Below are 11,845 nucleotides of genomic sequence, written 5' to 3' on the forward strand. Positions count from 1 at the left end.
CTGAGAACGTCCCAAATCTGGAGAGAGATTTGGACCAAGTTCATGAATCTTGTAGGTCCCTCAAATTTTTCAACTCAAAAGGATCTTCTCCAAGACACATTATAATAAAACTGTCTGAAATAAAAGAGAAAAAGAAAATTTTAAAAGCCGCAAGAGAAAAAAAATCCTCACATACAAGAGAATCCCCATAAGGCTGTCAGTGAATTTCTCAGGAGAAACCTCGCAGGCCAGGAGAGAGTGGGATGATATATTTAAAGGGCGGAAAGAAAAAACTGCCAACCAAGAACACTTTACCTGGCCAAGGTGTCCTTCAGAAATGGAGGAGAGTAAAAACTTCCCAGACAAACAAAAGCTGGAGGAGTTCATCACCAGTAGACCTGCATTACAAGAAATGCTAAAAGGATTTCTTCAAGCTTAAATGAAAGGACGCTAATTAAACAAGCAAAAACTCAGTGAGGATATGGAAGATTTAAACATGATTTATGAACAGGTCCTAATTGACATATACAGAACACTGCACACAACTATGACAGAACACACATCCTTTACAAGTGGACAGGGAACATTTACCAAAATAAATCAATTTGCTGGCTCATAAAGCAAGTCTCAACAATTTCAAAGACTTAAAATCATACACAGCATATTGGATAAAGACAATGAAACAGAACTAAAAGTAAATACGGAAAGATAGTAGGAAAGCAGGCAAGTGTATGGAAATCAAACAAAAACCCACAGTGAAGATTAAATTACGAAGGAAAACATTTTGAAGGGACGATAATGGAAATATGAATATTAAAAATTGTGAGATGAAGGCAAAGTAGTGCTTGGAGAGGAATTAATGGCCCTAAATGTAAATATTAAAAGAAGACAGGAAGAAACGATTGACAACCATTATCCAAACTTCCATCTAAGAATCTAGAAGAACAGCAAATTAAAGTTGAAGAAAATAAATAACAAAGACAAGAGCAGGTATCAACGAAATAGAAAACAGATTTACAACACAGAGAATCAAAGTCAAATCATCTTATTTTAAAAATGTTAATAAAATTGAAAATCTCCTAGCAAGAATGATGAGGCAAAAAGAGAAGAAAAAATTACCACTATCATAAATGGAAAAGGAGACATCACTGAGATCCCATAAACCTCAGGAAGATGATAAAAGCTGTCATGAAACATTTTCTGCCAAGGAATTTGTAAACTTGATGATGATGATATATAGATAGATGAAATTAAAATGTCATGATCCACAGATACATAATTGCATATATAGAAAATCCAAAATAATCTACAAATAAACTCAGAATTAATAGGTGAACTTAGAAAGGTCACTGGAAACATGATCAATAAACAAAGTCTATTTCGTTTCTAAATACTATCAACAAAAATAAGAAAAAGTTTTTCAAATACTGTTTAATATAGCATCAAAAGACATCAAATATCTATAATAAATTTGTTTTTTTCAAGTGCAAGACCTCTACATCAAAAACTATAAAATACTACTGAAATAAGGAAGATGCAAGTAAAAGGAGAGATATTCCTTAATCATGGATTAGAAAAAGCACTTTTTTAAAAAAGTCAGTTCTCAAAGTGATCTCCTGATTCAATGCAAGCACAATTAAAATCCCAGCAAGTATTTTTGTGTAAGTTGACAGACGAGCCAATTCTACAATTTATTTGGAAATACAAAGAACCTAGAATAGACAAGTCAGTCTAGAGGAAGAACAGAGAAGGTGGGAGACAAACGATCAGGTAGCAAGACTTACTCTAAGCTGCAGGAATCAGGGCCATGTGCCATCTCTGCAACGATGGCTAAGCAGACCGATGCTAGAGTGAAAAATACAGAAATAGACATGCATATGCAGTCCCCTGCTTTACGAAAAAAGCCATCTGAATTCAGTGGGGAGAGGACAGATTCTTTAATACTTGGTAATGAAGCAACTGAATATCCAGATGGGAAAAGACCCATAAACTTTTATCCTACTTCAAACCATATCCAGAAATTAATTCAAGACTTATTGTAAACCTAAATGCAAATGATAAGGTTTAAAAAGAAAACATACGAACATATTTTCATCATCTTGTATAGGGAAATATTTCTTAACACAACAAAAAGCATTAACAGAAAAGAAAAACAATAAATTTGACATATTAACATTAAGAACGCCCACTCATTAAAAAAAAAAATTGAGTGAAAATTTGAAAAGCATATGTCCAAACGTGAACTCACATCCAGTCTCACAAATCAGTGACCAAAGTCTACCTAATTTTTAAAAATGGTCAAAGACTGTTAAAGGTAAATTGTAAAAGAGGATGTTCAAATAGCCAATAAGCATATGAAAAGGTTTCCAACATAGTTCTCTATCAGAAAAAAAACGCATATTAAAACCATAGTTAAATACCTTTACACCCCACCAGAATGACTAAATTAAAGACAGGAATTTGTGAGGATACAGAACAATTAGAACACTCAAAAAAAAGCAACCTATTTAGCAGTACCTGTTAAAGCTAATCATACAGGCATTTTATGACCCAGCAATAGTTCTCCTAGAGTATCTACTCAAGAGAAAGGGCTTTAACGGAGACTTCCAGGACACTAGGAGTGTCCATTCCCTTGATCAGGGAAGTTGGGGGGGGGGGGGGTGACGTGAGTGTATAACTATGTAAAAATGTATCAAGCTGTACATGTAAGATTGGTGTACTTTACTGTGTATATATCATAGCTCAATTAAAAGAAAGAAGGATGTAAAGTGCAATCCTTTATCATAAAAGTATAATATACACATACACACATGTATAAAAAGTCTGAAAGAGTATACTTTAAAACGTTAATGTTTGGTTGACTCCAGGTGCTAAGTATGTGGGTGATCTTTACTCATTTTTAAAAGATCTGTATATTCTTGTTTTCTTGAATTCTATGAAGAACTTGAATTCCCTGTGTGATTTTCATGAAAATTTTAAAAAGAAGGCTTATAAAAGAGCTGCAATGCCATTTTCTATTCAGTCCACATCCTGCATTTGATCACTCTGAAAGGAGAACATGGACTCCGGGTCCAGGGTGCCGCCCGAGTCCTCCATAGGTACCAGAAAATTGACACTAGAATTAATGCCAAAATTCTGCTTGGTACCAGAGCTGGTTCTAAATCTCCAGCATGGCCGGTGGCTGCTGTGGGACCACAGGGCACGTTGTTTGTGACCCTAGGTCCAGCTGGCGGCAGTGCAGAACAGAGATGCTCTGTGCCTCCAGCAATCCAGCCTCCCCGCTCCACACTTCCTCCATCTTCACTTTAAACACACATCCTTCAGAGCAAGGCAGAAACAACCTCAGGTGACTGGCTGGCTTCGAGGTCATGTCGTTAAGCAGGATGTCAGTTTTATGGCAAAGAACAAAGACAGCCATTTTTATTGCCACCCACGTTGGCAGCCTGTCTCCACTCCTTCTGTGTGACTCACTGTTTATTCTCCACACGGGGGATGCAATCACACTGGTGAGTTATGGCCACCTCACATTTACCAGAGCAGATAATTCTTATATCTCATAACATATTTATCTCATTTGGATCAGCAGGATTTCATAGACTTCTCAAAGCCATAAGCAATTATTTCTACATCTTTCTCTTTACAACCGACTTACTGCTAAGGGACTCCAGACAATTCTTTGACCCGTGGAATTAGAAACAGTATCCTCAGACTGGGAATTCAAACGGGGTTACATATTCTTCACATCCGAGAGGGTGAATGATCCCAAGGACTTCCAGTTCAGTTATTGAATTATGCATTTTCTGAATCATTTCAACAAGAAATCTTACACTGTAATGTACAGTTGAGCTTAAATGGAAGACCAAAATCCAAAAGTCTCATAGGAGTCAAAGAACTGTATTTATCGACTTTCTGTAAAGTACCAAAAAGCCAATGAATCAGTCCCTCTGATCTTATTAAAACATAAAATTTAGGATCTGCAATTTCTTTATACAAAATCTAGTTGCAGAACCTCATAAATCTTTGAAGAAGCCATATATTAAGTCTGTTTTTAAAGTATGTATTTATGGGGTTGTGGATTTCATTTGGAAGCAGAGCTCCTAAAGACCAGCACTGCCCTGAGCTTTTGCATAAGCCAAAAAGAGGGGAAAATCACCGCATGGAAAGGGAAAGTATGAGCTTCATGACCACTCGCTAATTTTGGATGAAATGAAGGAGGCAATAATTATCATTCCTGGGGCACCATCCTATCCAATTCACCCCACATAGAGAGTTAAGATAAATTTAAAAGCAAAAAAAGCAGACACCCAAAGACAAATGCATCACACTCTATCAAGCCTGTAGTTAATCACTGTGGGCCCAAAAGCTACTTCATTACAGTAACTGAGAAAAACAGAGGACAATTACGCCATTTAAAAGGTTTCAATCAGAATGATGAATGGTGGTCTTTGGGTAGCTTATTAACATGTTTAGAAACTTGTTTTTTTTTTTCCCCTCGGACGAAAAAGCCTGGAAGGTCAGCATACGTCTAAAGACTTTTTGTTTGGAAATCTCTAGATGAACGGAACTGATGGGCGACCCGTTACATTAGCTCTCACAACGGCCTGGGCAGGACAAGAATTCAGAGGGAGGTGTGCCGGGGGGTTATCTCTTCGGACCCCTCATTTTACGGAAGAGGAAACCAAGATCAAACAGGGAAGTGACTGCCCGGGGTCACAGGCCACTCAGTGGCCAGGCCAGGATGTCCGCTCAGCTCCCCTGACTTGCTGCCCCTCACTCTCTCTCTGACACCTTCCTGAAGATATGCCCAGCTTCTGGTTAATTGAAATGAAGGCAATGTGCTGACTGTAAATAAGGGGCATGCTAAGGTATAAAATAAAAAGGACAAAAGAGACACAAAGCTACAAAGTATCCTTTTAAGCCAAAGGTATGTGTTATGTCTTCCACCGGGAATTTGAGGGCTCAGGAAAACGACGCCTTCAAAAGTTCAAAACACTGCTTTTCTTCTCTCTTTTCTTACCTTTTTCCTGTGTCTTTGAAAAAGATGATAGGGTGACATACTCACAATTTTTACTTTAAACACATCATGAAAACTTCATGAAAGGAAGCTAAATGGAAACCTTTAAGCTCCCATTTAATAGATGTCTTACACGGTGCTGTAATTGTCAGTCGAAGGCTGCTCTTCACCAAAATCGCTCCGTGCATGTGAATATTCAGCCTCATGAATCAAAAGGCAGTAAACGGTCTTCATTTCAGCAGAGTGAGGAGACAGTGAGTTTATTTGCACTCATCCTGAAATTGATTTCACGTGAAAACCACATTTCTGGGGCTTCACCTTTTCCAGCAATCTTTCATTCGACCAACACTCAGCACCTGGTAAGGATCGGGAACCATATGAGTTTCCTACTTCTGCTGTAACAAATTACCGTAAACTCAGTGACTTAAAAAAAACAATTTATCCTCTTCCAGCTCTGGAGGCCAGAACTCTAAAATCCAGGCGTCCACAGGGCTGCCTTCCTCTTGCAGGCTCTGGGGGAGAATCTGTTTCCTTGTCTTTTCCAGCTTCTAGAGGCACCTGCGTTCCTTGGCTCATGGCCCCTCCTCCATCTTCAAAGCTCATCCCTCCAACCTGGAGTAGCTTTGGTTCCGTCATCACATCTCCTATTTCTGCCTTTGACCTTCCTGCCTCCCTCCTGTCAGGACCCTGTGACTACAGTGGGCCCACCCAGGTAATCCAGGAGAATCTCCCCATCTCCAGATAGTTAATTTAATCCCATCTGGAAAGTCCCTTTCACTAGATAAGTACTTACAGATTTCAGGGATAAGGGCGTGGACATGTCTATGGAGCCATTATTCTGTCCACAGATGCAGCATCTGGTGCTGGAGGTTCATGTCCTTCTAGGAGGTGGTGACAGGCAGGTAAACTGACACATTGCCATGTGGCCATGAGTAAAATGTGCTCAAAGAATCCATAAAAGAGAGGTACCCTGCACACGGGGGCCGAGGGGAGACTCAAACTGCATCTCAAATAGACCTTTATTGCACGGGCCCTCTGCCAACAAGAGCCCCCTCCTGCTGAACAATGCGGCCGCGGCCGTCTCCTGGGGCTCGCTTCTCTTTTCTTTCTCAAAGGGTACAACTGTCAGATTAAGTTGAGCACAGCAAAATCAAGAAATAGGCATCCCTCACGGGTACCCTTGTCAGGAGAATAGAAGCGCCTCCAAGGGCATGATCTTATCTATACGTCTATCTACACGTCAATCTGAAGCCATTATCTGCATGTATCTGCAAGGCAGCAGAAAGAGAAACTTAATGGGATCCAGTATGCCTGGAAGTCATGGTAATGTGTTTTCATTTTCAAAATGGCCTCACTCCGACTCTCGTAATTAACGATGACAGTGCCGAACAGATGAAAATCCAATTCAGAGACCTTCCCAACATGGGGGCCTCCGCGCTCATGAGGACTAAACTGATGCAACCAGAACGAACAATTAATTACCCAGGCCTCAGGCAATTACACAACAGTGTCAGTGGAAAATTAGGATGGAGACAGGAGAAAATGAAGTCGATATTGAAGCGAGCCGTTGGATACAAGGCCAATGTAACGACCTGAACCGTCAGATGACACGGCAAAGCCTTCCTTCTCAGGAGTGACTTTGAGTCCAGGGAGGTGCAGCTGAGCGGATGCAGGGACTGTGAACTCCCAGGTAGCCAGGGCATCCAGGCCTCAGCACCTCCCTCCCGCCGCCTCCTCCCACTTGGAGGTTACACACACATGCGCTCTCCAAGGGGACGCACCCTTGCTAAAACTAAACCTGTGTCCCTCCATTGTGTGCCCTGAACTGCTCACCGTCACAGACACCAGACACTGATAGACTCGGCCCAGCAGTCCTCTAGATGGCTTGTTCCAGAAACCAGACTATTCCAGGGCACGCTCTGGACTTTACACCACACCCCACGGATGGACTCTGTTGGGAAATTCTAATTCGGGTCCGAAATAATCAGCAGCACACGTTGTGATGAGTTGCCAGGGACTGGCAGGCGTTTCATTTCTTAACTCGGCGTGGTGATCCGCCTAGATGCAAAGTCAGGACTCCCTATTTTGGAATTCCAGGACGAGCCTCCTTGATTACTTTCTGTACACGGTCGTCAACCTACTGAAGTTTGAAAGCTCCTGGCTTGGAGACCTGGGGCTCACGAACGTGTATGGGCTGGGCCATGTCTAGAGAAAATATCCAGCCAAGCAGCAAGCCCACGCTTTTTGGTTTCTTTTCATTAAGCAAAGTAAATTGCAGTTCAGAATTTGTTTCTGCAAGCGATTTTGTAAAGCTAGAATTCTTGTCTCAAAATTCACAAGTTCAGAAGATGCCTTAAAACGTCTCTTTGTTAAATGCTGTCACCAAGACACGAGTGAACAGGAAAAACTCACCCCTGACCCAAACTGAGCTCGTGAGGCATAAATAGCAGTATCAGGGGGCATCTGCAGGGGCAAGAGAAACACCCTAAAGGCCAGTCCCATGGTTCTGGGGAGGTCACCATGGGGACCACCAGTTTTCAGAGGGAAATAAGCTCACATAAGGGCTCATGCGTTGGCTGGATCCAAACTGCCTGAGGTACGAATCACCATAAAACAGACAGCAGGGAGTAAGAGTCATAAAGAGCCACCTACCCAAGGACGTTCAGTGTCAAACAGGCTCTTCCACAGGCCTGCTCTGAGGCATCACCCAACACCCAGACAAGGAAATCTGAGCCAGGAGAAAGGAGTGATGCCCCCAGGGAGGAGTGACAGCTGAGACATAGCAGCAGCCACTTTCTCACCCAGGTCTCTGATTTCCAAGCCCAGCTCTCTCCACCTTGGCCAACATATACACCAGCATCACGGTCACTGTAAGTGAGAAAGCAGGAAGCACAAAGGGTGCGGTCTGCGATGGTCATCTGACCCCATGGGACTCACATTGCTCTTGTGGGTCCTTATGCAGCTCCTCCCCTAAGCCTTGTCCAGTTACAAAGCCCTGGCCCCACTGGGACAAGTAGCAGAAATTCAAGTCCCGTGCCGCTGGGGTCTCACCTCAAGGGTGATACCCTGCTTCTAGAATGCCTACTCAGGACATGCATTCCAGGTTGATGCAAACTTGCATTGGAATTAAAACTCCTACATGCCTCCAGAAACCCCAGGGAAACTGCAGAAGGGTACAGCGGGGTGCGGATGCATTGGAAGGGGTGGGAAGGACAGTGACCTCTGCCAATTCCTCTCAGCTTTGGCTGGCCATTGAGCCGTGGAGCCCAGCTGGGCATCCTAAACTCACCCCCAACTCACCTTCTCAGTCATTGATTTGAAGCCCTTGCACAAGGCCAGGCTAGAACAAGTGCCAGAACCAGACTTTTCCCAAGATGAGTCTCTGCCCTGCCAGCAGCTGACTCTCTCCACCTCAAAGTAGGTTTCCCCATGGAGGGCCGCCTCTGCCCACGGGTCTCAGTCATGACCCCGCAACAATCTAAGATGGTTTCATACAGTGAACCTCAGCGGGGAGGGAGATGTGGTCTTTATTCCCTTCTCTCCGGGGGTCTCCTTGGCTCTGATGCAACCTGCCGATCCCCAATCGCCATCTCCTCCACGACCTTTGAGGTCTGGGATCGGGGTGGATCACTTGGACAAACCTCACAGCCCCATCCCCATCATGCTTCCAACCCACCTCATTGCCCTCCTGCTGGCTCCTGCAATAAAGCAACTACAGACGGATACCAAGGTCGGCCATGGGAGGTCATCCCCAGGAGCTGGTTTTTCAACCTTTCGGAACAAACAGGCCATTTCTAGGAGGGAAGCACCACTGTGCACCTCGGATATCCACAGTCAACCACTTACCCTCTGCACGGGGCCGTTCCATTAAGCCTAATTGCCTCGCACAGATGCAAATGTTCCAAGCTGAGAACAAATGAGTTGCAATGTAGCTGTGTTTGTTTTTTCTTTTACCTCCCTTATCTGGAGAGTTTAAGGAGGTGTCCCAAGACTATGGCGCCGAGCAGACTCCCTGGGGTAAGGAGGCCAGGTAGGGGTGCCTTGGGAAAGCCTGGTGAAGCATCCACAGATCCAGAGAACCACAGCAGGTGCACATCTGAGGTTGGGGGAGAGGGAAGAAGGGAAAAGATGACTCATTATGCAGGAACTAGCAGGAAACAGGTCTTGCCTCTTAAGGATGATAATAAGGAATTTTATTCTGAATCCACCTCCTCTTGGGGCACTCAGCTTTCCAAGCTGGGATGGTGACAGATTTAGCATTCTGGGAGTCCCTGCAGAGATGATGAGTGGACAGTGAAGAGAGAACAGTCTCTGGGTGGCAGGGACCAGGCACTTTATCCAGCATCATCTCCCAGGTGGACAGCAGAGGGGGCAGTGAGCAGACCCAGCAAAGGAGAGTCCCAGAGATTTAAAGGGATACATTTAGAAGAAAAAACAAACAAAATACTAGTTTGAAAGAGGAAGGAAACAAAAGAGGATGAAGAACATCCAGCCAGTTGCAAACCAGGTTGTAGAAACTCAGATGTGCAAGACATAGCAATTAAAACACTGAGGCCCCACCCTGCACCACCCATCACGTGAGGCTGGTTGGAAATTCTACGTTAGTCAATTGCTGGGGTCTTTTTCTTTTAACCAAACCCCTGTTGTTAGGGTTCCAGAAAAAATTCATCAGCACCTGGCATGGCAGGTATCTTAGTTTCCTAGGGCTGCTGTAACAAAGTACCACAAACTGGGTGACTTAACAGAAATTTATCCTCTCACAGTTCTGGAGGCCAGAAGCCCAAAATCAAGGTGTGAGCACGGCCGCGCTCCCTCTGGAGGCTGTGAGGGAGGAGTCTTCCCGCCTCTTTGTGGTTCCAGGCCTTCCTGGGCTGTGGACACATCGCTGCAGTCTCTCCTCCGTCATCACAGGGGCTTCTCCCCTGTGCGTTGTTTCTCTGCATGTCTTCTTCTCTTCTTGTAAGGACAACAGGAATTGGATTCAGGGCCCACCCTAATGCAGATGACCTCATCTTAGCTAATTACATCCGCAAAGACCTTATTTCCAAATAAGGGCACATTCTGCCTCCCGGGGGCTGAGCACAGTTTGGGGGACACACTTCAACTCACCACAGCAGTGCAGCAGGAGCTCTGGTCTCTGTCCTCTAGGGCAGCCCTGACAGGCCCATCCTTCTCAGCGTCTGGGCCCCGTCAAGGCCAGTGGCTCCTGTTGCTCCCATGTTACTGGAATACAGGAATCTTCTGAAAGGCCAGGGACACCAGCCTTTCTCCCAAGAAGCACCCAAAGCCATCCGTCTCTGCACCTTCACACCTCCATGCAGTGCTCCCAGGGGCCACAGCCAGGCCACCCTTCCCAGGAGCCCTCCACCTGTCCCCTCTAGCTCAGGGCACCTCATGGGCTGATCTGGAAGACAATCCTCTCCCTCCCACAAACCCTTCCCCTTCATTTGGCCTGAACCCAGACCAAAGACCAGAAAGCTTCCACGCTTCCTTGATCTTGCCTCCCACCACACCCCCCGCCACCCCCTTCCACCCCTGCCAAGGTGGACAGTGTGGAGCCAGACTGTTACCTGTCTGGAGAAACGGGCCAGGGATGCAGGAGCAAGGGGAAAGGGGAGATCAATACCTCAGAACATCATTGAGCTGCGCATTTTCCCTTTGGGGTGCCTCATTCCCCAAGATCTCCGTAGAGACAGAGAGGGGCAAGGAAAACAGGCAGCTGAGGTGGAGGAATCATGAAGGTCCTTCTCCTCAGTCAGCACTGACTGTGACTATGAGTGCCCGCGGGCCCTTAAAGGGCCTTGCCCCAAACTGCAAACCCAACCATGTCATCCATTAGCTGGCAAAAGTCACATTCTGGTATAACACATTGAAATTAGTTTACTGAGTTTGAAGAAAGTGATAATTCAATCTACATGCTTCTCAAAACCTGCCTAAGCTTCCAGTTTTCTTTTATTTTGTCAAACTTGAAGTTTTGTCATTCAAATGTTGCTTAAACTTGAGAAGACTCCCAAAAACTAAAAATATATCAATTTAGTGATTTAATTTAATCTAGAATGTGCCAGCTTTTTATATATAAAGAAAACATAAAATTTACTAGCAACAAAAGATTTTAGAAATATTTTACCAGGGGCTGGCCCAGTGGCGCAGTGGTTAAGTTCGCATGTTCCGCTTCTTGGCGGCCTGGGGTTTGCTGGTTTGGATCCCAGATGCGGACATGGCACTGCTTGACAAAAGCCATGCTGTAGTAGGCATCCTGTGTATAAAGTAGAGGAAGATGGGCATGGATGTTAGCTCAGGATCGGTCTTCCTCAGCAAAAAGAGGAGGATTGGCAGTAGTTAGCTCAGGGCTAATCTTCCTCAAAAAAAAAAAAAAAGAAAAGAAATATTTTCCCAGAAGTACCCCTTCGATAATTGTAGATACACATGAATGCACACACATGCACATGCACACACACATCAACTGAAAAAATAGCTGATCTAGAGAATTTAGGTTTCAAAAATTAAAAAACAAAATGAACAAACAAGTATCATCAGAATAATCTCAGTTTTCCAGTTCCCTTTGGAATTGAAAAGGCTTGAATGAGCAAATGTTGGCATTTCCAAATGTCCACCACTGGCTTTTCCAAGGGGTTTGGCCTCTAAAGGTACAAGGCTTTGCATCATTCATGACTGCCTTCCTGTGACAGAGACACCAGCAGTGGGTGTTCGGAGGCATAACACAAGCCCCAACCCCTCCACTGGTGACAGCATCCGGCTGTGACTCCTCCACCCCCACCCCCTGCTCTCTGGGCCAACAGCTGCTGCACCCCGGGAAAGAGGCAGAAGGCTCCGCATGCAGCAGATAACAGC

The 11,845-nt window shown here is 44.5% G+C and overlaps 1 long non-coding RNA gene across 1 annotated transcript in view; it reads right to left on the bottom strand.

The window, feature by feature from the left end:
* LOC138920527 (uncharacterized) overlaps positions 1-11,251 on the bottom strand; it is a 40,832-nt gene extending 29,581 nt beyond the window's left edge. The window contains exons 1-3 of the long non-coding RNA XR_011431882.1: positions 11,121-11,251; positions 10,103-10,216; positions 8,840-9,089 (exon numbers count right to left, since the gene is read on the bottom strand). This is a non-coding gene — a long non-coding RNA (uncharacterized lncRNA). The remainder of the gene's footprint in view (positions 1-8,839; positions 9,090-10,102; positions 10,217-11,120) is intronic.
* Positions 11,252-11,845: the final 594 nt, after the last annotated feature.

Source organism: Equus caballus, chromosome 1 (genome assembly GCF_041296265.1).
Source record: "Equus caballus isolate H_3958 breed thoroughbred chromosome 1, TB-T2T, whole genome shotgun sequence".
Taxonomy (NCBI): domain Eukaryota; kingdom Metazoa; phylum Chordata; class Mammalia; order Perissodactyla; family Equidae; genus Equus; species Equus caballus.